The sequence below is a fragment of the Haemaphysalis longicornis genome, unplaced genomic scaffold (genome assembly GCF_048455015.1).
Source record: "Haemaphysalis longicornis isolate Haplotype H1 unplaced genomic scaffold, Haemaphysalis longicornis Haplotype H1 scaffold_1, whole genome shotgun sequence".
In the NCBI taxonomy this organism is placed as follows: Eukaryota; Metazoa; Arthropoda; class Arachnida; order Ixodida; family Ixodidae; genus Haemaphysalis; species Haemaphysalis longicornis.
Window position 1 is genome coordinate 116291852 of NW_027526203.1, and position 27657 is coordinate 116319508.

The window sequence follows — 27657 nt, forward strand, 5'->3', positions numbered from 1 at the left end:
CGGGGGCGTTATCGTCTTTATCGGTCGAAGCTCGCGCGATTACCTTCAAATCACACGCGACTGTACAGACTCGATGTCGATGTCTTCCAACACTCTTATGTGTGCTTTTTTTTTTGCTCTATCCAATTTTCCAGGCGTTAACGACAAAGTGACACCTCCGCAAGCACCGTGATTAACAGATTGCGTTGCATACTCCCGAGATACAATATTGCGGTGGAAGTATTCAGTCCATGGGCCCTAAGTTTTCTTGCCTCAATTTTCTCTTTTCGCCTCTAGGTGTGCCTTCAAGTACTTGAGCTGGAGTCCTGGATTTGCGGAGTCAGACTTGCTTAGAAAGGTGTCAAAAAAATTAAAGCACGCAGGAAACCCATTGACTTGTGGCGCGGTCTTCTTGGAGGCCGTCCCATACCGCTGGAGGGTGGTCGTTCTCCGGGAGAACCTTTGCAAGACCGGAGGCTGTGCACCCAGCTTCTAAACTTAAGCCGACAGCCAAAATGTCGTGTTTTCAAGAGCAAGCATCATTATCCCAGTAAGAAGAACCTGACTGTTCTTAAGAAAGTGGAAGTTGTGATGGCTCTTGGAAAGGAATGGAACTGGAGAGCGAAAGGGGTAGCACTTCCTGCCCCGAAGATAACACAGTGCTTCGATGCAACCGCAAGTACCCTATCGCTACGCTGGAACCATTCCAGCCGATTCCGATCGAAAGTGACAAGCCCGACAGCGAGGAGGTCCCGGATGTACAACCGCCACCGAGGCCGCAGTAAACGGTTCTTCAACCGATACCGTTGGCGCAAAGACGGGCCGCTCGAACAACTCGCCGACGACACCGGCTTGGCTACGGCCACAAGTGTAACCAAGTGAATTCAACATATGCAACGAAATTTTGATAAACAGGACAAGCTGTATCGTGCAAGCAGCGCATCCTTGTATGATCCGGCCATGCAAGCGATTAAAGCCACACGGGACGGTGTGGTTGGTGTAGCTATATACTCACAAATCTGCCCACAAATACAGACTTTTTCCCATTCTATCCTAACTGATACACCCAGCCCTGGCCAATTGTACCCAAACCTTTCCGGGGTAGGGTTATTAAGCCAATTTTTCAATTTCCCCGTTGCTGCTAGCCGTCCGCTATCAGCAGTGCTACTCAAGCGTACGCCAAAATACGCCATTGCTGGCGCAGTCGGAAGCTAGGACTGAGGCACGCAGATGTGAGTGCTCGCCGAAGTATGGTGCAGAGGCCACTGAACTAGGAAAGGTGGAAAATGAAACTGTGGCGGAGACGAATAAAAGGACATGACTTTTTAGCAGGTGGGAGCGCCTGCGCAGACGTCCTCTCGTTATAAGAATCCTTCGCCGACAAAATCGCCAGTAGGGCCCGCTACTGACGCCATCGCACTAAAACGCCTCTCCACGGCAAGATACGTGCATTTTTAAATTCCTGGTAAACGACGTGCCCAAGCCACACCCGGGCTTTCAGGCGCGCATAGTGGGAGGCTCCGCATTAATTTCGACCACCTGAGGGTACTAAACGTGCGACGAAATATCGGTACATAGACGTTTTGTAGCTAAAGCTACGGTACGCTACCTTGGGCTGTCTTCGCGGGGTGACCAGTTTTGACCTTGAAAGCTAGAGGTCAAACCACACCCCCTTCCGCAACCGCCCGGCACGGAGCAGCGGCCCAATGTCGGTGAGAGATAGGTGGCAGGGGTGAGATAGGCTTATTCTTTAATGAAACCAGCGCAAAGCTAAACAAAGAAAACTGAAGTGGAACACGACGACAGCCGCTAGCCGAAAAACTAAAGTTTAATATCAACAAGGGTGCGTATAAACACTTAACAAAAAATAAAAAAAGACGCTGAGTATGAGCAAAACAAGTTTACAAAAGCTACGGTGATAAGGCAGCTAGATAGACACCGGCCACACTCAAGACCCACGCAGATACACAATCTCTTTGGGATGAAGACACACGCTTGCTTTGCTGACACACTTGCCTCCTCTTTGTGCTATGTGGAACACTTCCGTAATTTCACGGGGCGTTGGTTCACGGCACCTAAATAAAATGTCAGTGGAAAGGAAATTAGGTTGACATCCGCTGCACTTACTACAATGTGAAGAAAGGTAGGGTCATGCGAAGTCCTTTAATGACAATTCATGCCTCTCTCAAACAGATATTCATACAACTTGTGTTCCACCTCGTTTGTCTTTGTGGAAGCTCACGCTGGTTTTGTCCAAGAGTATGTACTCCCAACCAGCCCACCTTGCAAATCTTCTGCGAGAGATAGGCGAAGAGTGCAGGGATACGTGCGCGAGACCCGTGTTGCCACCTGGCCGCGCTCCCGGCACGGATCAGCGGCCCGACAGCGGCGAGAGATAGGCGAGGAGGGCCATCCCGAGGCAGTCATTCTCACGAACTCCAGGCCGCACCTGCTGCGGCTTCACAGGGCGGACTAGCCCACCAATACCAGCGGCTATCCGGAGTGCTCCCTTGCGGCGAAGCAACACGCGGTGGCCTCCAGAGGCTCCGACCTGCGTCTCCGCTGGCTGCCGGTGGCCGTTAAGGCTGAAAGCTGGGCTAGTTGGTGTTGACTTAGTGACGTCGGGATGCCACGACGTCACCGCCTTCGACGAAGGCCGCACCTCCTGCCCTGCTTGGTGCACACCATGACCTCCGCTTTGTGAGTGGCCTGGCACCGTGGCCGCTGGCCTCGCGCATCAGCAGGGACGGTCGCTGCTGGCTGCTCCGTGCGGGGCTCCACTGCTGCAACGCGGCGAAGCGCCTGCACCGGCACGGGGGCCAATACTTCCCTACATGTGCGGACCGTTCGCAACCAAAGGCGCTGGAACATCTACTCTGCTTCTGCCCTCACACACGCTGCTCCGACAGCCGAGCTCCACCGAGCGTTCCAGCGTCAAGGCCTTCCCTGCATCAGCATGGAGGACCTTCTATTCCCTAAGGAGGCTCGGGCAAAATAACGGGAAGTCTTTGCCCATCTAACCCATCACCTAGAGACGACCGTGCTCACACAAACAGCAAGAAACATATAATACGAGGAAATATTATGAGTTGAAAGCTAATAATTTCAGCTGCTTCTGGACAAGTCAAGAGTGGCAGGGGGCGGCAGAAAGTTAGGTCGGCAGGTGAGATCAAGAAGTTTGCGGGGATAAATTTGTCGCAGTTAGCACAGCACCGAGATAACTGGAGATCAAGGCGAGAGGCCTTTGCCCTGCAGTGGGCCTAAACAGGCTGATGAAGATGATGAATTTCAGCTTCGGGCCTACTTAATGTCATTTACCCCACTAGTGCAACTATACACGGCTAGAACATCATTTGTACACAGGAGTGGATGATAACGGAAGCACAAACTCTACTTGCGCCAGAGAAGTAAGTCTTCCGGGTCCATTTTTAGCGTGGTGTCGTATGTGCGGCTACATCCATAAAACCCGAGCAGATTCAGAGAGAGCCCTCTTGTGGCCAGCAGCCTTCGAGAACACTTTCTGCTATCCCGTATATGCGTTCCTGCTACAATAAAGCGCTCAGTTATTCTTCAGCGCCTGTCGTTTGGGGTTCCATTTTTGTGCTGTCATTTGCGCAGTTTTTTTTCGTATTACAAACTATAATGTACCAACTGGCCCGTCAGCAAACTCTTTTGCAGTGCTATCAGAGTTTACTTAAAAATCACTGATGACTTCCAAAAACCGAAGGTACTGTGAAACAGATGGCGAAAGTAGCATAACCTAATTTCGTGCCTCCTTATCAGAAATAACAAGGGTCCCACCCTGCCATGGCGTACAGGGCAAATATTAAAATAGAACATCGCAAGAAAGAAAGGGCTCCAGGACCTTCCAGCACGCCTTCACCTACAATCGACACGAGCAGCCTGAAGGTGACGTTGATCACAACCTATAATTTAGACTGGTCTAGGCACCAAAATAAATTGTTTTATTTCAATTGTGATACACTTTCTGTGAACACTCACTTAAAAAATTAATTCTTCCCCCTTTTGCAGAAAGATAATTGTTATTTTCAGTGTCGCCCAGGTGGTCAGCGAACTTCCCCACAATGTCCCTTAAAAGCAGGCTTCCCCACTACCTTACCTTAGCTGCGACTTCCCAATATGGGGCCTGAGCCACGACATCGCGAGGGAGAAGGGGGGTACTCGAGCCTCGAGGGCATCACTCTCACACGCTAAGCCCTGGTTACGACATCCCGCTCAAGCACGTGGAGGAACAGGTTATCGGAGTCTTCTTTTCCGATCCGACATTGCTTCTGGAACACTACGAGATTAAGGGCCGCGATGTGAAGCAAGCCGGCGATTGAGCGGTAGCGGACAATCGGCGCACCAACTTGAACCATAAGTACTCTTTAATGCCACTTTCACTAAACAAGACCCATCGCCCCTGCGCCAACCTCTTATCCAAGAGAAATTTCTTTCATTGAATCAAGTGCTAGCACTCGTCCATACCTTCACTGGAACAAAGTGCTTTACGGCGGCGTCTCTGTATCATGCTGACGTAAACGTGATAGTCGCTGACGGTAGCGTTGCTGGCGGGTTTTTCCAGCTAGGCTTGGCTGGAGGTCGTATGGGCTTGCCAGAATAAGAGACGTAGCCGACGAATTAATAGAAATTTACAAGACCCGAAAACAGCTTCTACGCCTAGAAGAGATTTTCTGAGGTTTTTTAACAATTATTCGCGGTGTACCTCAGGGGTCAAAATTGGGACCCGTACTCTTTTTGGCTTTATAATGACATTTTGTTCGCTGTTCATTCCACCGAGGTAATACTGTACGCAATGACACCAATGCCTTCATCATATCAAAAAGTGTAATTGACGTATTAAAAACGTTAACCAGTATATCTCATCGCTTTCCTTGTGGCTTCAAAACAATAAACTGCACCTGAATTCTGCAAATACAAAATATGTAATATTTAAACCCATAAGCAAACCAATAACAGAGCCAACAGTAACTTTTGAAGGAACCAGAATCTAAAGGACAAGGGGGGGAAATGGGTAGGAGTGTACTTCGACGAAACTTTAAAATACCTTAACTGCCCCATTCTAAGAAAAACCATCTTGTTTTGGCAGATCTGTTCTTGCAATAGAACTGTCTGTCTGTTCCAAAACTGGATCCAATAAGAGTAACGCCAAGCAAAGGAACACTCACGCACTTGTAACACTCACATTACACAATTACGCAAGGGACTCGCCCGAACTTTTGGAATCTTGTACCGAATCGCGCACCTCATTCCAATGTGGTTAAAGAGATATCTGTATAATACCTCTTGTTATTCCAAGTTATGCTTGGTGCACTTTTATGCGGAACTACAACAGGTCAAAATTACGAAGAATTATTGACCTTGTAGAAAAAATGCCTATCATTTACCTTAATTACAACGGCTACATCAGTGACCTGGGAAACGCTCCACTATTGGGTCAATATTGCATGCTTCCAGCGAACCAGAGTTATTACTTTTGGCTACTGCACATTATCCATAAAAATACGGCACAGCTCGTATACAGCGAACCCGAGGGAAGATTGTATTTTTAAGGCATTCATATCGGCATACCCCCAGAACTAGAACGACATATGAAAAACACGGGTCATCATATGAACCTCTTATAGCCCTAACCAACTAACCGATCACATCGCCTTCAATGCCTTCATTAGAAAATTCACCAGTCAAATAAGAGATCTAGTCCTCAGAAAGAACATTCACTTTTCTTCAGTCCAAAATTATCGTTCACGTCACGTTTTTCTATTTTTCTTTTTATTTATTCAACTTTTTCTTCATTTTTTGAGAATTCCAGAACTCTAGTTCTGTAAAAAAAGCATTTGAGCAGTCACTTCTCTGCGCATGCGAGGGCACAGTTCTGTTGTTACCTGGATCCTTTCGCATACTTGTGATAGCTTTTACAATACAATCCATGTTTTTTGTAACCCCTTTTTGTGCTGCTGAGCACGAGGACGCTGGTTCTATTCCCTGCCGCGGCCGCTACTTTTCTGGCTGGGGCGAAAAGCGAAAACGCTGTGTGTACGTGATTTCGGCGCACGTTAAAGGTCCCCAGGCGGACAAAATTAATTTGGAGCCCTCCACTACGGCGCGCCTCATCCCTCGCGTTGCATCGGTGCGTTAAACCCTACCATCAATCAATTGTAGCCCCTTTTGTAAACCCTATTATTTTGGAGATCTTGCTCGCGCAGTTTGTTGCGTGCCATTTCTGTATTCTTTGTGTAACTGAGCCGGCAGGATGTAGACGTTGGGTAATGAATGTGTATTTAAGAAGAGCAGTGAACCTCTCCTAGGCGGCGTTTTCTTCGCTCCTCGTGTGGCGTGTAATTTCTCGCGCGAGGTCATGTGCGTTCCTTTCCCTTTCACTCTCAGATGTACTGGAGCCCGGCCACCCAACACTCCCCCACGGCAATGCTGGCATTGGCCTTCAAAGGAGCTTTTGACACTGTGCCGCACTCAGTTATTTTGGCGCACCAGCGAGAGCTGCATTGCGGGGAACGCACGTACGCGTACGTGCGAGACTTCCTCACTAACAGGCAAGCGGTATTTCACGTTGGCGAAGCAGAGTCCCACGCCATCAACCTCGCGAGCAGAGGCACTCCACAAGGAGCAGTACCGTCCCCAATGCTATTTAAATCCGCCCTAATCAGACTGCCACAACACCTTTCACCTCTTCCAAACATCAAGCATGGGCTGTATGCGAACCCTGTGACAAGTACGGACTTGCGGGGCAACATGGAAGCTCACCTCAAGAAGCGGCCGTTGTTGTCACTGAGTACGCCAAACACTGCGGACTCTCAAGCACCCCGCAAAAGTCTGAGCTCCTCGAGGTCCAACCAGGAAGACTCAAGCGGGACCCACATCCACCGGTCGAAATATGCCTCGAGGCTGAAAATATTCACACAACTCCTCAAATCAAGAACTTTGGGATGGTCTTCCAGCAAGATAAACGGAACTCCACCTTTATAACTCCGCTAAATAACAGTACGGACCAGGTGCCCCATATGCTGCGCCGAATCATCACGAAGGGACGTGGCTTGGGGAGAATGCGACGCTATAGGTCTCGTGCACACCTTCACTATTTCCCGTATCCCGTATGCAGTTCCATATGCCTGGCTCAACAAGTATGAGGAAGAAAGCATCAATACAATAACCCGAAGATCATACAAGCATGCACTATGCCTCCCCACAAACACATCCTTCTTGCTAGACGTTAAACACGGTATCTACAATACGTCGTCTGAACTAGTTGAAGGACATCCAGAGCAGGAACCGGATTACCCTTATGCGCTACCGAGCGTAACACCGATCATGTGATGGCGTGGCAAAAAATAAATTGTGTAACTTCTCATGTGCAGTGAAAGTAGAAATTAGGTATGAGGTGCGCGTGAATTTCACACCAGCTAGCGGTTAAAAAAGTGCAATGCAAATTGCGAAGGGACGATTGTTGTCAATTTTATTCCGCGCTACCAAAAATAGGTTAATATTTGAGACATCTCGGCTGTCTAAAGTGCCGTTTGTTAAGTGGTGAACGTTACGTCACCCAATTATAATTTGATCAGTGATTTTGGTAAAACTTACGACAAGACATAAGCAGAGTATAAGTGTTATATTTTTATGTTCGGCGTAATTTTTGTTTGCTGTGAAGCGTTGTACTTTATGATAAAGGCTACTTCAACTGTTTTCACGTGAAACCTCAAGCGACCCATTCTGAGAAAAATCCATCGTGCTGGCAGATCTGTTCTTGCAATCGAATTGTCCCTCGCTTCCAAAACTGGATCTAATAGTAGTAACGCCGAGAAAAAAAAGGGTGATGCGAAACCCAGCCGGGTTCACCGAAGATGCTATTCCCATATACGCCCCAATACTCTGCACCCGTTTTGTAGTGCAGAAAGATCAGGCGTTACTGAGCACATTGAAGGAAAACTTGCGGGACCTCAAACATTTATGGTTGGAAATAGGCGTGACACATAGGAATCAGAAGTTAAGATCTCTAATGAAGAAAATAAATTCCGGATGGCACAAATATCGGCAGAAAATGAAAGTTTGACCTCAAATATAATGCACGAAGCCTACAATAAGGAGGCAAGTCGAAAGCAGAACGGCTACTATAAGGCAACTTAAGAATGAGGGGGAGACCAAAAATTTGCGGTGACATCTACGTCCAGGGCTTAAGTACGACGCGATAGCGTTACAGCGACGCCGAGGGAGCGTTTTGTAATGAATTTAGTGCGTTTACGATTTGTTCTTTCTAAGCACGAGTGAAAGAAAAGCGTCAATGGTTTTTAATCGCCGTGGCACAGGACAGAGAGCCGCCACCCATGTTTGTGGGGCTTAAGATGTGGACGTGTAAGGATGCGACTGCTGGGTGCTGGTGAATTTCAGCGAAAAGGCGACTCTTTCAGTGGTTCAAAGTGCTTATTCCTTCATGTCATGGCCGGTCTGAACATTCTAGATTTTGCTTAGAGGGAGATTAAAAGAATACATTTGTTCGGTAAGAAATTGTGGGAGTGTGGGCAGAGGATGACCCGAAGTGCAGAGCCCCGGATGCAGCAGCTTGTCCCCTGCACCCTCAGTTGGACCTTGAGGGGACCAGCTTGTCCACGCTGCCTCCCATTTTTCCACAGAAACGGGATATGCAAGGTCTGAGTGGTACTCCCCTGAGTATGCCCTTCGAAATGACTGGGTTGCATCTAAGTTGGTGCATGTTTACCGCATTTAGCACAGTTTTCATTTCCCGTCCCATGATTCCTACAAAAAAATCTTCAGGCAAATGGATTTGTGAATATATTGATTGGTTTGTATCCAGCGCACGATTTGCGATTCTCCAGCCTTGGAGTTCGTTATAGCACGCAAAGGATGGTGTCCGTAGGTGTGGAAAGAGGAGACGTTCTCCGTATTATTCGTGGCGGGAAGTGGGGCAGACGTGGTCGCAAGGGGCGTATATGTTAATTCGCGTGCCTCCTTGTCTACATCCTCGGTCCCTTAAAGACGCTCACGTCCGGGTGTCCATGCAATTTGAACATCTTTCATTGAAGGTGGGAGAATATTTCGGGAACGTTTACGTAATCTGTCGGTAACGATGCTTTAAATGCTGTAATTACAGTCTCTAATGATATTTGTGTTTTGATTTGATAATTTCTCTAATTGGATTTCAAAGACAATAAATCCGAGCTCTGCTACTTACGTTTGTGCGTATGGGGAGGGTGATGCAGTCACATAGATTGCCAAGGTAGGCTACTGCGACGATTGTTTCCTAAGGACGTTGGTACTTTCGAGGTCGATGTATTCTATGCTTGTGTGTTTTGGGGATTTTAATGGAAGAAATTCGATCCTGGTTTCTCACCTGTCCTTGTTTATGTTTGGATACAATGATTTCTATTGGGAAGTTTTAAATAGGACTCGCTTGGTCGTTGACTTCTCCATCATGGCGTCCGAGGGGACGAGCAGGAGGGAAAACGTTTATTTATATTTTTTACTGGTTGCGCGGCACTCCACCGAGGGTTCGTGCCACGTGCGACAGTTACCAACGGGGTAAGCATGGGTGGTACCCTTAATCCAGGGCTTCAACGGCCCCTGTTTCTTTGCTTGCCCGCCGAATCAGACCGATCTGGTCTTCACAGCAGGCGCTGGCCAGCAGTGCCTCCCGTTGCTCCGCATTAGGGTTTCTGATTTTGAGGACAGCCGTTGTGCTTTGGCATTCCCATGTGGTGTGGTAGAGGGTGGGTTTTTCTTGATGGCCCAATGGGCATGCTTCTGCATATCGAGTTGGATAAATTTTACTTAGCACGTTTAAGTTTGGGAAAGTGCCTGTCTGCAGCTGTCTCAAGTCGGTGGCTTCTGCCCTCGTCAGGGATTCGTGTGCCGGAGGGTACCTTTTCCTTATACCCCTGTAGTATGCCAATGTGGCCGAGTATTCCGAGGGGACTGGCGTGGGTTCTTCGAGGCCGGAATCATCGGGTGCTCGGTTGGAAGTATAGCCTCTAGGTACCCTGTCCGCCTCTGTGTTTCCCTCTATTGAGGTACGCCACCTTCAGCCTGGAGGAGTACACGGAGTGCGCAGTGGCTTATTCCTCCCTTCAAACAGTGCCGACAGGCCACTTGAGAGTCGGAAATTATTGTAAATGACCGGCCCGTCCGGAAGCCTTCAGCCGCAGCCAGAGGGACAGCTAGCTCCAATTACGTGCCCGTGCAATAACATACCGAGCCGCTGGTGATCAGATGGAGGTCTGAGTCTATGACTACAGCCACCCTTCGTCCTTTCCTTGGAGCTTGTGTGGCTGCGTCCACGTACACTGTGTTGTTCTTGGAGAAGAACATGCGGCGTATGTAATCCGCTCGTGCTTGGCGCCTGCCTTGGTGTAGGTTGGGGTCCATGCTTTTACTTACGGGGGCCATGTGGAACTTCCTGCTGATGTCATCAGGAATGTCTATTGTCTTCGGCCTTTCTCTTATCTGTTCAGTGTAACCCAGCTGTTGCAGGAGCGTCCTACCCGCCTTGCTACAGCGACCAATACAGAGGACCGAGAGGGAAAGATGCTGTCTTGCATACGACAACCCGTCACGGCTTTTTTTTACACATCCGCTTCCTTTGCGCTAGGAGCGTTGCGTCCCCAATGTGTACAAAGTTGTTATAAAGACCCGATTTCGGGAACTTTTAGGTGCCCGTGAAAATTTGGAGGTTATGGGGTGCCGTTTATGCTGTCCTGGTGAAGGCGTTCATTTGGTGTTCTCTAGTGTGGGTAGGTTGGTGATACAGCAGGATGTACAATATATGGTTCATAATCAGTGTCTGCTTGAGTCTTATCGTTCCCTCTTTCACTCTTGCTCTTCCTCCGGTTATTCGTTTTACAATGGGGCGTAATTCGTCAATGATATTTTATATTTTGGTGATTGTGAGATCGCCGCTGATGCTCCACAGTAGAGCCATGCCGTGGAATGTTGCTTTTGTGTTCTGTGGGAAGGCGTTCATAAATTTTCTTGGGTGTTTTTTACCTTCGTCAAGTGGTTTTATCTTTTTGTTGCCCCTCATACATTGCAGCGGTGAAGAGCCGCGGGAAATGCGTCAAGTAAATTAAAATTAGTGTAATAAGCGGTACAGACTGGGTTTGATTTCTTACTATGACACATTTTAGTCCCTTTCTGTTCATAATCTAGACCTTCCATGGTGTTTGAGACACTGCCGATATTCTTGTGCTCCTGTTCTTTTAATGTGACACAATGTTGGTGCCGGCCTTAGTTACGGTGGGTGAGCCGCTGGCGGCGGTCTTCCGAGCATTTCACCACCGTCCGAGCGAAGAATTAAGTTCACTGCACAGGCGCAGTGCCTGCTGAATTTGCGTAACTTCCCGTCTTGTCTCGGCAGTACTATTACTCTTCTTCTTTCCGCATTTCAGCTAGTGCTCAGCGCATTCCAGATGCAAGAGAGCTTTCGCATCTCCCTGTCTGAGTCGTAGCTTCCGGATGGCAGCGATGACACATTTCCGCGGACAATTGATGAGCACGGCTGATAGCGCACGGCTAGGAGGCACGTGAAAATCCAAAAATGAGCCTAATAACGCTATTGCGTTAAACTATAGGTGATGGCCATAAAACCCCGTTAAAAATAGGGTCAAACTATGTATTGCAGTGCTGCCGTTTCTCCGCAGGTCGATTGATTCCACATTGAACATAAACCGGCTGCTGACCCTACGATTGGTGCTGATCATGTTTCTGATGAAAATGATGATGATTTTAGCGGTGGTGACGGGGATGACGATGACAAGGACGATGATTGTTTAAAGAATACCTACTCTGTATCTATTTGCATCTTCAAGATTAAGACGATATTGGCATTTAGACGCAACTCATTCAGACTCACTTTTATCATTTGAAGTGTACCAACATTTAAGGTTCGGGTGGAATCTTCATTTTTGTGGTTCTCGGCAATGCGAGGTGACCTTCACCGAGCTGCGCTGCAGGATTCCAAGGCTTAATTTCTATCTGTTCAGATCAAGACTTTCATCTGCGGAACTATGTGTGCGGCGCCAGGAACCTTAAACAATCGAACATTTTTTTTTCTGGACTGACGCCATTTCTCAACAGCTAGACAACTGCTTTTGAAGGACCCCATTGAGCGTTTGGGGTTGACGTTTTCGATTCCACTTATATTATCTATTGGCGCATCAAATTTGGGGTTTGAAAGCAGGGATATATATAATTGCATTCAAAATTTTCTGTCCGCTTTACGTCGTTTGAGGTGCTGAATGGTGCTAATTAATGGGTAATTCGGGTTAACATTCACTACTAAGTTTCTTTTTTACAGCCTCTTTCCAGAAATAATTTAGTATTTTGAAGTCCCCATGGATTTCAACAACCGATTTAGCCCTGGCCGATCCACCCTTATGGGTACGTGAAAACATATTTGAGGACATCATCACCATCGTCAACTTTCTCGTCCGCTTCCATCCCGGATTCCAATTCTTTCTTCCCGGGAAGAAGTCTACGTTTTCGGATCGCAACACTGTGTAATGATTGGCTTTGAACTTTTATAGCACTCTAAAATAGTTGTATAAATCTTAAGACAAGATAGAATCAGTGCTTCATCGCGGGCATTGCCAATCTCACAGACACAAAACGACGCATTCATGCGCCCGTTCCAATAAATCCACGCTAAAGAAGCATTCATCCTGGCGACATTAGGCGGTCCTGTTTTTTTAGCACAGCAACAACCTACTACTAGATGAACAAGACAACACAGGGGACTAATCTAGCTATATAATTTTATTTATTTACGTGGGCCCCTTAAGGGCTAGAGCTGGCGACGTCTCCTGTCTTTATCGCATAATGTGGTCACGGTATTGAAAAACCGGGATAGTCATTTTGCGCCTTAGGCTAGAACTTAAACCGTACTAAACGAAAAGTGTATACTGGATAAAACCGGTTCAAACTGAGTTAACATGATTTAAAGATTTGTGGAAAGCTCCCTGTCCGCTTCGGTAATCATCTAGCACAAGCACAAGCTGTTGGTAGACGGGTTATAATTTCTGTTACACTCAAATACCAACCGGCTCTAGACGCTAGGCCTGATTGCGTTAGCTGATCGGCCGAAGAAAGAAGAGGAATACTTACTTGGTTCTGGGGCCTCGTTGATCACCGAAGACGATCCACCAGGGCGAGGCGCGGGCATTGGACTGCGCTCGCGTTAACCCCTAGCACTAGACTAAACTGGGGCACATGGGGCATGCAAGTTTATTAAATTTGGTTCAGCGCAAAAAAGGGCGCCACCACCGTACGAAACGCACGATTCCTCGTTCTACCAGCACTTTTCCGGCGTCCAGTGAGTGCGCGCCGTGTGGCAAGAGAAAGGGTTACGATCTTTGTATGCCATTCTGCCCTGCATGCTTTGCTCCTTCCGAGGTTTCACGTTATTGGAGATCGCACGGGATTTTTTTTTACAATACTGCATGCCAATAATTTGGCCCAAGCAGGAGTGGGTACAAACGTAGAATCAACGACAAAATTCACAAAAACAAAACAGACGCACATTTATAAGGATGAATGAATGCTTGTTCCCAAAATTTTCTAAGAGAATGTTTTTCTAGGTCAGTCACGAAATCGGAGCAGAGAAATAATTGTGCAGGAAGGAAATTCCAGTTTTCAATTGTTTGGGGAAGAAACTGTACCTATAAATGTTTGTTTTTGCGAAGATTGGAGCCAATGAGTTCTGGTGATTGTGGCGAGTTCTCGTTGCGAGAGGTTTTATACATTCGGGTAGTTTTAATTTTATTTTTCCTCAGAGGAAGTTATGCAAGATTGCTGTATGACTCATTTTTCTACGGGTTTGCAAGGTATGAATGCGACTGCGATGAATTAAATGCGATGAACAGGGGAGTCCTTCTTTTTGTACTTTCCCAATATAAATCCCATGGTTGGGCGCACATTAAAAATCCCGAGGAGATTAAAATTATTTCCATCCCTTCTATACCAAGCGCCTTATCACCTGTGTTACGTCGGCGCGTTAAACCTTTTAATCAGTCAATATATTCACATTCCAATCTTGAATTGTTTGGTGGAAGACACTGTACCGATAAACTCTAATTTTCTCCTTACAAAAGTGTTATAACCTAAAATCTTACTCCTGGCTGGAGCGCTTCTGAGTTTTCTTTTTTGAAAATATAGCCTACGCATTGCGGACGCGCGAGTTTGGAGATTTGGGCTGGCCATTTTAGATTGTTTTTGAATGCGATGCCAAGGAATTCGTAAACTTTGGCTTCAGAAATATTACAATCCTGAATTTTAAAACAATATGTGTTTGGTATATTTTTTATTGTTAAGCGCATCAGTACAGTTCTTTCTTTGTTCAGTTCCATACTCCATTTTTAACACCACCTGTAAATAGCAGAAACAACAGCTTTTAGTCCGCAATTATCATCTTGGGATAAAAGCGATATAAGAACAACACAACTGCCTGTGAACAACCTTAATGAAACGTCCGCCGGAATGACAGAAGCGAAACCATTCACGTCAAGTAAAACTAACAATGGTCGAAGTACGCATCCTTGCGGAACTCCAGAAGAAACACTACTTACAGCAGAAAAACATTTCCAAGATCAACATACTGTTTTCTGTTAATGAGATAGGCTTGAACCCATCGTAAAGCAAAGGGAAGTCCTATACATTCTAGTTTGCGGAGCAGTTTTTTTAGGTCATTTGTCAAAAGCCTTGCTGTTCTCTATCGGACACAAAAATAGCCCGTCAATATGGCTACAACAACTCAAACCTAAATGGAAAACAATTCAACATGCCATACGTCGCCTGTCGAACAAATTTGGTGGAGCAAGCCAGAAGGCGACCCAAACATTAGCACAAGCTGTCGCCATTGGTACTATAACTTACGCAGCCCAATCCTACGACCTTAACAAAACGCACACGAGAATACTTCAAAATCTGCACAGAGCCACCCTTCGCACCATCAGTGGACTACCCAAACATACTCGTCTTGAGAACCTGCAAGCTGCAGTTGCTCTTCCCCCTTTGGAAAATATCATTCAAGAGCAAGTACATCAATCCCTTCATAAACTCTCATTAACTCATCAAGGTGTCTCCATCATCGCCTGGGACAATCTGAAGCCGTTCCAACCCAACGACATCCCACCGCATTTGGCTCCCTGGAACCGCCCTTCTGTCACGGACTCTACAGCCACCCATCCCGTCCCGCGTAACGCCCACCCCGTCCGCGCAGCCCGCATCAACGCCCTCCGGAACAGTAAACGCCCCCAAGAAATTGATATTTACACCGACGCAAGCATAGCTAATCCACTAGTTGGCACCGCATGGACATCACCTGATCTCCCCTCCATCCAAGGCAAACGAACCCTTAATATTCCATGTGCTACCATTCTGGAAGCGGAACTCCATGCCATCATTCAAGCCATCGACTTCCTCATGTTCGACTTTCACTCCTCCGTCCCTTCACAAATACGCATCCTGACGGACTCATTCGAAGCTCTAAAGACACTACAAAGTCCCACATCCACCAATCTCATTGCCAACAAAATCCTGCATCAGATCTCCATCCTAAAATCTAGCGGCATTCATCTTCGCATCGACTGGTCGCCTGGACACGAGGAGTCTTCACCGGGGAACCAGGCAGCTCACTCGGCTGCACGGGAGTGTATAACCTCCAGTCCTCCGCTGCTACCCGACTTGGCTCCTCCGCCTCCTGAGTCATTACCCCCAGCCATACAGATTCTACGGTACAAGAAAGACAAAAAAGACCGCCTCAAGACCCTCACTCCAACCGGCTTTTTATCTGCTCTATCCCCGCTCCCAAGATCAGCCGAAATTTTTATGAACAAATATTTTGCAAATGCTAGCTTAACCCCAGAGACATTCCGTAAATGGTACACCCCATCCCTGCCGCCTCGATGTCCCTTCTGCGCCTCCCTCACACCCGCCAATCTCCAGCACCTAATTTGGCACTGTCCAAAATTTACGCGTTACAGAAACTTCAAGCCTCCTCCAAATGCCTCCTCCTCATACATCGACCCTCGAACACTGGAACCCTCCACGCTGACTTTAATTGCGCACTACTCTCTAGAAAGCGGTCTAGCGCGAGCAGTTTAGAGCCGTGAGCCTGCTCTCCTCACCCCACGTGGCCTCTTCCGCCTTAAGGAGCCAACAAGCTTCAACTTGAACGGTTTATTTTCAAGATGTCCCAAGCCTCGAATATCCCACCCTCTACTCCCACTTCCCCCACTTGACCTAGCGTCTTCCTAATGTAATAAAGGCTATCTCCTCCTCTCCTCCTCTATAAAAAGAATATAAACCTAACCAGATGCATCAAGTGCCCGCATTAAATCATTTGCAGTCGACAATAATTGTGTATTTGTAGATATCTGTTGCCTAAACCTGTGCTGAGAATCTGACAAAATATTTCTTTTCGCACGTAAACGTGTGTATTTATGAAGTAAGAATATGTTCCAACAGCTTACAGCAGCTACTTGAAATAGACTCTGGACGGTAACTTTCCGCTAATAATATATCACCGTTCTTCTACACCGGCAAAACAAGCGGGATTATCGAACTAAAGGATATTTTACCTGAAGATAAAGAGAGCTTAAAAATATATGTTAGAAAGCCGGATAGCTGTTAGGCATAGTGCCTTAAAATAATTCCTAATAGAGTGAATCAAGTCCTGCTGTGGAAATGCACTTTCCTTTGGACCTCCTGGAGATTACGTTGTAATTGGTGCTACAAACCTCCCACCAGCTTGTATCATGTCCAGGTTAGTGAAACTCTTTATTTTGCGGAATTTGTATTACTAAAACTTTCGGCCTTTGGTGAGATAAACACAGAAACGGTGATACCCCGCCGGCGAAGAAGTAGTTGAATACTATTCACGCCCATGCCTGTTCGATCGTGATAACAATACAAACCGAGATCACCAGCAATACCGCAAGCCTTCTTGTTAATTGCGTTCCAAACATAAAGAAACAATATTTTTATATACTTCTGGCTGGTGTTGTAGGTTGCGATGTCAGAGATCATTTGTCAATATTCTGTATGCCGCCTTTGCAGACTAAAAAAACACTCTGCAAAAACAGCCTACGGCTTTTTTCCGCGATGCATAACTACGGCTACGTCAACTGGTGTACCCGAAGGTAAGGGGGAATTGCGCCCAATTTTTCCCCTCGTTCTTGCTAGGCCAAACTGTCAAACTAAAAATAACAAAAAAATCACTGAAGCTGCTATGGCACTGCTTCCGTTGATGCACGGGGAAGAACCGCCGTGCCGTTTATCATCTGCTATGGGCTAAAAGACTGTGTAGCGACAGCATCGTCATCGTAATCATCAGCGCTAATAATACCATCAGCGGTGCCTGGCCAGCGTCAGCAAGTCCACGCGCTGCAAACGCGATCGAACAGCGTCAGCAGGTCCACGCGCCGCTGATGATGATTGTGGCGCTGATGATTACGATGATGATTCTGTCGCTACAACTGTCTGTGTGCCGCAAGTGGGAACCAACACCGCTTACATTTTCCTGTTCAGATTGTGTTGCTGCTGCGCATCTTGTTTTCGACAGCCTTCAGTCGCTAATTTTCTTGGACTCTCAGCGCATGCACAAAACATTTGTTTGGAAATATTTCTCAGTTCAATAGGCGCGAGCCAGCACGGCCTGAAACGTGCCAGTTTTCTTTGGGCAAGAAAAAGGAGTAAGCCGGAAGTGTGGTTAATTCAATGATTTTATTAGCAACGTATCGCGAACGAAGAAATTAAGTACATGCCACAATAGCATAGAACTGTGTATCTCCTATAGAAGGCACAAATGTTCACACTCTGTGCAGGTTACACAAACGTAAGAGACATTTTCGTACAATACATCGTATATTTGCTGAAATCATTTGCTGAAAATCCTGTTGCGTTCATTTGCTGCACACAATACAATTCTACAGAAACGATGTTTCATAATAACACCCGTTCGTGAGTACTAAAATGATTTTTAAGTGCAGTTGACCGGCTCATTTTGCATGCCATTAACAACCGCTTCTTTTTCTTATTCTTGTAAACTTGCTAGCCCAAAAAACATTCTATAGCTAGCGAATTTTCTGCGTATTTCAGCCATACGTCACACCTAGACAATGTAAGAAGTACCACCATGAATATCAATAAACTATACGTGAAAGCGAAAGAAATATTGAGAGTGCAAAGAAGGCACAAAAAGTGTGTCTTAGCACAGGTTGAAAAGCGAACCACAGCTCGGTCATCGTGCAGGTACTCGAACTTCCCGTCAAACGGAATGCAAGGGGTTAGCTGCGACGTAAATATATTTGGAGGCTTCTTTTGCGTTAAGAAACATTAAGAAGTGGTAATGTCACCATATCATGGTGGTGGTTGGAACACTTTAAAGACAAACCAGTTTGTCAAAGAATCATTTAAGCAAATACGGTAAACATAATTTGCAAGCTTTCCTCTCGTGGAAAAAAATTAAGAGCAAAGTCTCAACAAACAGATACAGAAGCAAAATTTCTGTCTGTGCCTCCAATGGCATGTCAACACGTCGACAAGTACCTGTCGACAAGTAGCACTGTCGACAAGTAGCTTCACATGCTCACAACGTTGCTAAAAATTCATAGTACCAAGCAAAAAGAAATTAGCTCTAAAGCAACAGCGGGAGATTTCTCGGTTGGTCCTGCAGCTTTTGTGATAAGGATAGTGCTGGGTTCTTCATAACTTAGACTGAATAAAAAGTGTCCTGACGTCCGCTGAAAAGTAGAAAACTTTTGCTGTGCTATTCCTTCCCGTGTTGTCGCACCGCACAGCAGCGCAGCACGCCTTGTGTCCTTTTCACCGTTTCTCTGACATTTTGAGCCCGTTTGCACTCACAGACCCCAAACTTTTCACCTTGAAGGCAAGCTACAAAACTGATAGACGTGCGCAGTGTGAAAGCGGCAGGATCAGAGGAGCAGGATGGCAGAAAAAAGAGATAAGAGCGAAAGTGCCGCCCGCGCTGCAACGAATGAAAATTAATAAATAAATATGGTGTCAAAATAAACAAACAGCCAAGAAGATATTCTATTTCTAAACATAATATCATCACTTTACTTTATTGCTGCGTATGTTGGAAATATAAAGCCACATATGCAAATGCTGCTGAATTTTCACTTTGCTACCAGCGTCATGGCGAATCTTTATTTCCAATACCGAAACTAGCAGAAGTGTCCGGTCCCTGGCAAAACAGACTAATCTTTCAACCATTGTACTTTGTTTTTGAGACAACAGTGCCGGGAAGATACCTTGAAAGACGAGAAGCCTAACTCTGCGTACACCTTCTAAGCGGAATAAAAAATGATAGTACAGCACCTTCTAAGCAGAAAAAAATGATAGCAGCATCTTTTTCACTCTGGCAATATAAAAGGCATCACATACCAATCAGACAGCGCTGGGTAACAAAGGCCTGTTCACCCGCCGCGGTGGCTCAGTGGCTAAGGCGTTGCGCTGCTGAGCACGTGGTCGCGGGCGATTCCCGGCCGCGGCGGTGGCTTTTCTGATGGAGGGGAAACGTTTCAGAGTACAAGAAGCGCCGGAAGATACTAGAACCGTTAGGAAAGCAAAGTGCGACTACCATCGCAATAAATTTTAAAGAATTCATTGAGATTAAAGGAAGATGTGGGCCGCTGTGAACCAGATATTGAACCGGACGTCTGCCGAACCTTCTGTTGCCGAAATCGGTATATGAACTCATTGTAGCACACGAACTTACAGACACGATGAATTGACACTTTATAATAGAGGAAACTGCCGCTAGAGTAGATTTCTACAAGCGTCATCAAGTTCGCTTCTGGTTACGTCATTAAGATACTTATGTAGAGTACGCCTTGTGAAATTCATGAAATAATAGCCAAGTTCGACAACGACTGAGCTGCTGGAAGTGATGACAATGAGGTCTGACCCGAACCATCATGCACATATCATTAGTAGCATACTGTGACATTTAATGAACAGAATGTTTGAAGAAGAAAAATCTCCGCAAGAGGTAAAACTAGCTTGCTGAGCCTGAGGTAGCGGGTTCGACTCCCGGCCGCGGCGGCCGCTTTTCTAATGGAGGTGAAAAGCAAAAAACGCCCGTGTGCACGAGATTTCGGCGCACGTTAAAGATCCCGAGGTGGTCAAATTTAATCTGGGGCCCACACTACGGCGCGCCTACTCGCCTGCGTTGCGTCGGCGGGTTAAACCCTACAATCAAGCAATCAGGCAAAGCTAGCTAAAGTTACCCCGGTGTACAAAAACAGAGGGATGTAGAAACTGAAAATTCTCTTCTAATATTATTCGTACAACATACTGTTAATGATTGACTCGCGTCTGGTTTTTTCTTCAAAACTTTGAAACTGACACAGGCGGAATACGGTTTCCTGAAACATAACTACGGAAATGGTGCTGATCCATATGAAAAAAAAAACTCCGCGAGAACGCTGAAAAGAAACTACTCACACTTGACTTAATTCTGCATTGAAGAAAAGTATCGATTCTCTGCAGCATCACATCTTCATTTAAAAACTTCAAATATATGGCATGCGAGGCATAGCTCTGAACTTATACAGAAGTTACATAGGAAATAGATATCAGTATGTGTCTGTCAACAACATACCACCTCTAACAAGAAAATATCATGCGCCAGAAGGCTATATTTCGGAGCCACTTTTGTTTCTTGTATACATAAGCCATATTGCAGAAATTCCTGGCTCTCGCGAGACAATAATGTGCACAGATGATACCAACGCATCATATCAACCGGAAACACGGCAGAAGACATCAACATAAGCTAACGCGTGACTCACTAAGCTGCCACAGCGGTAAGAAATGTATCACGTAAGCCTTAACTTTAACAAGACGAAGTACATCATTTCTAGGTCAACAAGTAAACGGGATAGCAGTCATATCCAACTGTTGTGGAAACTCTTACCCAACTGAAACAAGTGTCTCAAGAAACGTTCCTTGATGTTTGGTTTATTGCAAAGCTCTCGTGGTCGTTGGACGTTAAAAAACTTAAAGCTGAGTTACTACAGAATTCAAAATTTCATACCAACTTCGCTAAAATATTCTGCTCTTCGCCTTTTTATTTCACATCAAGCTAGGGCGTATTAATATGGGGTGCCACGAGAGCCTTTCACTACAACAATGTCATTGTAATGCAGAAAAAATGCGTCAAATATGCTTCAAAAAACTACAACGGGTATAGAAGAGAATTAAAGATAATTTGATTTTTGTGAGGTATACCACGCCTAAAGCTGATCTTATTTATTGCTTTAAACTTTTAATGTATAGGCATCAAAGCCGTCCGCATTACGAACTGACTGGAGAATGTGGCACCACTCCAATCGGCAAGCCCCTAATACAAGCCCCATCAATTATATCTAATTATGCTAAACAAATCTCCTCTTATCAAGAAACAGAAATATTGAATAGGAGTGACGTAAAAATAGACTTCTAGAAACGATTTGGTGCCTTCAAAAGCGCATTTAGATGATATATTACTAATACTGGTGTATCATTTTGTACCCTAGGGAAATTTTCTTCTTTTAGTCGAACCCAAACACATTGCAATATGTTAGAACTTGCAACTTTCATTCGTGCTGTACATTTTTAAGGCGCAACTGCAATGATTTCACTGCTATAGCCACACGTCTGTTTACTTTTCCACACTCCACGCCCAGTTTTGTCTTGGGCGATGTATTTTCATTTCACTACGTCGTTTCACTGCGTGGGTCTGTATTTCGTTACGTCTGACCTATTTTACATCACACAGGATAATACATGGTTTCATCCCTTTTTCTATGTGCGTTGAAAAGGTTTACTTACATTAACGCACTTCATTTGCTGAAATGTATGAACTCGTGTTCTGCGTTGTACTATTTTGCTGTGTTGAACTTTTTATTTAGTTTTCCACCACGTGAGCTGTTTCGAGTTACGCAATTTATGTAAGATTGTTAACCACTTTAAAGGGGTCTGGGCTTCGTCAGGCGTTGTTTGCATTTAGCCACAGCTCCAAGGTAATAATGAAAGGAAATGAAGGAAGCTCACACTAACGCATAAGACTTGAAGGTAGAGAAGCTGTACGAAGCTTTCACGACCATCACGAGGGTTTAAGTCCCCGATGGCAGCCTCTTCGTTGCTTCTTTGCTGCCGCAACGACCTTTGCTCCATCATTGTTACTATAAGTGTGAGCTTGATTCATTTTTTTAGGAAGTGGTAATCATTGGGCATCGCCTTCGAGGGACGTACGCTATGACGTGTCTCTCTCGTTCCGAGCCAGTGTCGCCGCGATTACGGCGAACGCTGGAGTCTTTCTTTGCCAATCTTGAACAACGTCCCTAAGCAGGTATGCTTGGCGTGACAACCGTGCATCCCGGCGGGTCGCCCCTATGCACGCGCCCACGAGCGCTCCGCATTTTCCTTGTTTATTTACTGTCCGGCGGCCGCCGCGAGGCACATGCTCACCTACGCTCGGCACTTTCTGGCTAATTGGTTTTCCTATTTCCATGCCTGTACTACTATCTTTTGGGGCCACATCACTGGGATATTGTCACCGAGGGGTGGCGGCAGCCATTCATGCATACGTTTCCGAGACCAGGCACCTGCACTGTTAGCTTTGATTCTGGCATGTACTTTTTCCAGTCCAAACAGCTCATTTGCGCTATCCCAAACTCTACTTACAACTTACAAACAATTCTATTTTCTCTCCTTCTGCGTATAAATCGCTAGGTTTCTAATTTCCGGTGTTTTAAGAAGGCGCATTACCCTTCTCACGCCCGATTCCTGGCCTTTCCCCACGTGGGTGTGTGCCAAGTCACCAGCAACAACAACAACAGCAACCACTTTCTGGCTAGTTTTAAGTGCGCACACAAAAAATAATGATTTCCTAAACACCTTCGCTATTAAAACTGCGTCAAACCTTAGCCTGATTGATGCTTAAGGCATCGGGGCAAAACACTGGCCTAAATAACCTCAGGCAGATTGAAACTGGCATCTTGCCCTTTGAAACAAAAAAGCATATCTGAAGTAACTCTAAAATATAAATATCTCTTAGTGGCGAAAAGTATTCAAGTGTGGGTACTTAACACCAATTGCTACTTGGATTAGGAAGATGACAGTTTACGAAACATGTGATACACAGTAAATGGAGTTATATTTAAAGTTAGAGACACCACTAATCTTACTAGGTGGACCATTCGATGCAAATTGTAGCGGAACTGCCTGATCATGAAAAGTCTGACCAGCCCCACTCTGGGCGAAATAGCGAAGTTTCGATAAAACAATGTACGTCACCATCGTAACATTTTAAGCAACATAACTTCAATTTTATTCAAAATTACTGCTGCTTATCTCTCCTCTCCCTCAAGCAACCGCTCCTCTGCTGCCGCCTAGCAAGCACAACCGTGCACGCACGCTAGCAAAAGACCCGCCTGGGTCTCCGCGGACGTTGAAGCCGGTGATGCAAGTTCTCCGGCCCTGCCCTGAATCAAGCACATATATTGCGTCGTTATTAACTACTATCCGCACGACCATACATGGTGCTCCTAGAAGCCGCACAAAAAGACAAGAAAGAAGACGCTCGCAACAACTCCAACACCTGTGACCGTACGACTCGATTGATCATAGGAGATGAAGACCGGGGTTGAGGGGGGGGGGGGGGGGGCGTGGAGGGGAAGGGCAGGGGGCAGACGATCATGGTGCGAGTGGGTGAGTGCAAAGACGGTGAAGGCGCGCGTGCGGCGCGTGCCCGCGCTGCCTCTTTTCTTGAACGCACGTGCTGCTCGCGCGCAGCCCAGATGGCAGACAGGAGCAACGGCGGAATCTTTGCTGCGGGAGCCAACTGCGCCGTCTGGCGCTGGTTGCCGGGGCATTTGTGCCTATCCCCCTTTCACTCCCTTCTCTCCCTTTTTACCTCTCTCAACATGTTCGCGCTAGCATTCGTTTTTTTTCTTTTTTTTTGCGTAGCCACCGCGCCTTTGGCACACAAACTGTCTTTTCTGTGCGCGTGGATTTATTCGGCTGTCCTAGCGCGTTCAAGAAATACACCTTTTGCTGGCTTTATGCGTTCTTTTTCTTTCATGCTGCACGCACTCCAGAGCATAGTAATTTTTCTAAGGCTGCAATAACCTTAGTTGGAAACAGCTTGTCTGAATATATACGCCGCGTATTGTCATTTTGTGAGGATATCTTAACTGTACAGGTCACACCAGCCAATACGTTTAAATGTTGTAAAACGTCTTTCGGTAGTTATCCTCGCACAAAGCATTACTCAAACTCCTCAAAATAGGATGTTCAAAATTTCAACTGATGTTTTTCAATTTCAACAGCAAGTTCTACTTATTTTAAAGACCTGACACGTTCGCTGAACAAGCTCCTAAAGAATTCGAAACGTTAAAATAACTTTGAAAAGCCGCAAAGAAGTTTAGTTTTTCATTTTCGTTCTGTAGATCGTTTCGTAGCACAGGCAATTCATATTTTATGCGTCCCGAATCTCTCCCAGATGTGTGTGCGGGGAGTATTTGCTCGTTCCTTACTGACATTTCTAGGCGAGGTACGCGTTTCAGTGCAAACTTTAGTCACATTCATTTGAAATCCCCGGACAAGTTGCACACTTGCAGCGTCCGTGCGGTCATAAAATGCCTGACCACTGCACTGACTCGGAATTTATATTCCCCTGCCTTTGGCAAATACAGGTTTAAATGTAGGTCAAGGTCTTGGGGAGGACTAGAATGAGGCTTGACCATTTGCAGTTGCACAAGCATCTACATAAGATGAGACGCTCCGGATATGCCCTGCGGCGTGGTTGTGTTAGAGTTCGCAAGCGAAAGACCACGGAATTCTTAGCAGGTGATTGCACGCCTTGAAAGGTGGGTTTTCGGCTCGATCGGTACAGGCGGTTACGAAACAAAATGGACCAGCCGAGCTGCGCACAAGAACTACTAGCGTGACACCTGACAGCCGAGCGCCTGCTGTCGAGATAGCAGAGTACGCATGTCTGTAATTAGCTAGTCAATGCATATCAATTTCCGTGATTTCGGCCGCAGCGGTTGGTATCGCTCGAAAGTAGCACCCGGCGGCGCCCTGCGCGGCAAAACGAGCTACAGGCACGATTCCTGCCAGCATGTAGCTGCACTGAAGCATTGCAATGCACCCGCTCAGCTCTGAGGCATGTTCGCAATGCGGCCTTTAATGAGTAAGCATTCTTTTCGGAACACCTCGCAACACTAACCGTGTAACACCCTGAATCTGCTGAAAAAAACATTATTGGCGAATTTAACGCCTTAAATCGTCGTAACAAAGTAAACAGAGATGATGGTCGAAATAATTTTTTTAAAACCGTAAAAGAGACAATTTTAAAAATGAACTAACAAAACAAAAATGCCGCTTTTATACCCATCACACGACGATTACAATAATAAGAACCCCGTCAAAACATACGGAAACAATAAATATATTAAAACCCACGAACCATGTAACGCTTTGTATTTGCACCAACATGCGTAATTAGCGAAGTAAACATTCATTGAGATTAATTTAAATGTAACATTGCATTGTGCATAACTTACACTCAGTGGAGTCCACTGTGAAAGGGAAACGGCGAGCGCGTGGATTGTGCGCTCCGCGAAGCGCCGTCGCCGAGAAGTGGCGAGAATCGGATGCAGCCGGCACATGCGCACTGGCCACACGAGGCGGGAGAAGCCGCTCTGTCGTCTGCTATGGCACTCCGCAGCGGCGCTCAGCTTGCGGCAGCTGAGGGATTTCGCACTCGAAGCATGTATGTGAGCGGCCGGGCGAAGCGCAGTAGCAGACGACACAGCGGCCTCTCCCGCTTCGTGTGGCCAGTGCGCATGTGCCGGCTGCATCCGATTCTCGCCACTTCTCGGCGACGGCGCTTCGCAGAGCGCAGCATCCACGCGCTAGCCGTTTCCCTTTAACAGTGGACCCCACTGTACATAATTATGTACATAAATGTAAATAATTTGTAAAAGAAGACTTCAGAATTCCTTCCCAAAGGAAGTTCAGAGAAGCGCGACAGCTTTCTCACACCAAAAGTACGTCAAAGGGGCGTCAAAACCTTTGATAAAATTCCGTCCAAACTTCGTTGAAATTGTGTCCAATCGGTCGTCAAACCATCAGAGGCCGAAATCTCAAACGAAGAACGAACCCAGCGACGAATTTTTGCGCAGTAAGTAAACGCGTGTATGAGCTATCTCAATATCTAAACATGAAATTCGCGGGGGCGGTATCCCCAACGCAGCAGCTGCGGCCACAGCCGAGCTCAGGCGACGGACGCCGCCGCTGTAGCCCTGCCGTGCGTCAGCAGAAAGCAAACGAAGCGGGGCGTCTTTACAAGGGTGAGACAGCGTTACCTAGCCAGCCTGGTGAACTAGGTCGGGGTTACACCACCGCGCGACAGAAGCGCAAACACCGATCGGCACTTGAGCTTAGTGATTCCCATTCATGCCGATTTTAACTGGTTAGTTTAGTATGTTTGACAATGGCGAGAAAGCTGAGGGAGCTTTTATAATCGATATTTATCAGAAGCAGTTGCCGCTTTCACCTTTTGTAATACCTCTTAAAATACAGCCGAATCGGTATTCACCAATTTAGAAAATGGAGTCCCATTCGTGGCAAGCAGTGCGCAGAAGGTAGCGTTTCCCTCGCGGCCAGATGGCTGTATGTTGTCGGTACATTTTGTTTTCCCGCCCTGCAAACCCATCCCTAACGTATCTTTGACTTATGACAATTTTATTCCGTCGAGTCCTGGTTAACCTGGAAGTGCTGTCGAACAAGTAAATCACGAAGTGCCAAACAAACACCCACTGGACGCGAATCTATAAAGGTTGCCCAAAACTGCCGTCGCTAAAGCAGACGACAAAGCCATCCCGCCGACGCGCCCGCCGGTGTGAGCAGCGCGCGGGGAACGCTGCGTAACCATTCGCCGCGCCATCTTTCTTCTGCCCCGTGAGTGAAAGCCGCCCTCCCCCTCCCCTGCCGCTTTGTGAATTTTTTCGCTCGCCACGAAGGAACTGTTGGCTGGTAGAGGCCGAAAGCTTCGCGTTAAAAAGGGGAGGTAACATGCCCTTCGCTTGAAACACCGATAACCGAGACGGCCGCGGCCAGAGGCTAAATACTAGCCAGAGAGAGGGAATAAAAATCGTTAATTTTCCAGCTTATAGGTGCGTGCTGGTCGGAGCCCCGTGAGGGTTTCCGTTAGTTTGGGATGCCCTGGTCCTAGCTGGCTGCTCATGCCCTCTCTATCAGCATGCGCTGGATCGAGAGGACACACATAGAAAGAGTTGCTTTATTGGGATAGAAACGAAAGTCGACTCAGCCGATCACTGCCTCTCTGGTTGAGGGCACCTCAATCAAGACTGAGTCTAGGAGGAGGATAGACAGAAAAGAGGGTGGACAGAAAAAAAGATAGAAAGGGAGAATAGGATGACGGTTCCCAAGCCGAGCAGCATGGACAGCACTGGCGGCATCATAGCCGGTGCGAGAGTCCCGTGTCCTTTAGCAAGTCCAGCAGGACTCTGAACACTTTTTCGCGATTTCATTTGTGACATTCCGGGTGCAACTGTTTTGATGAGGTGCATGAAGGCAGTCACAGTTTCGCATACGAAGCTC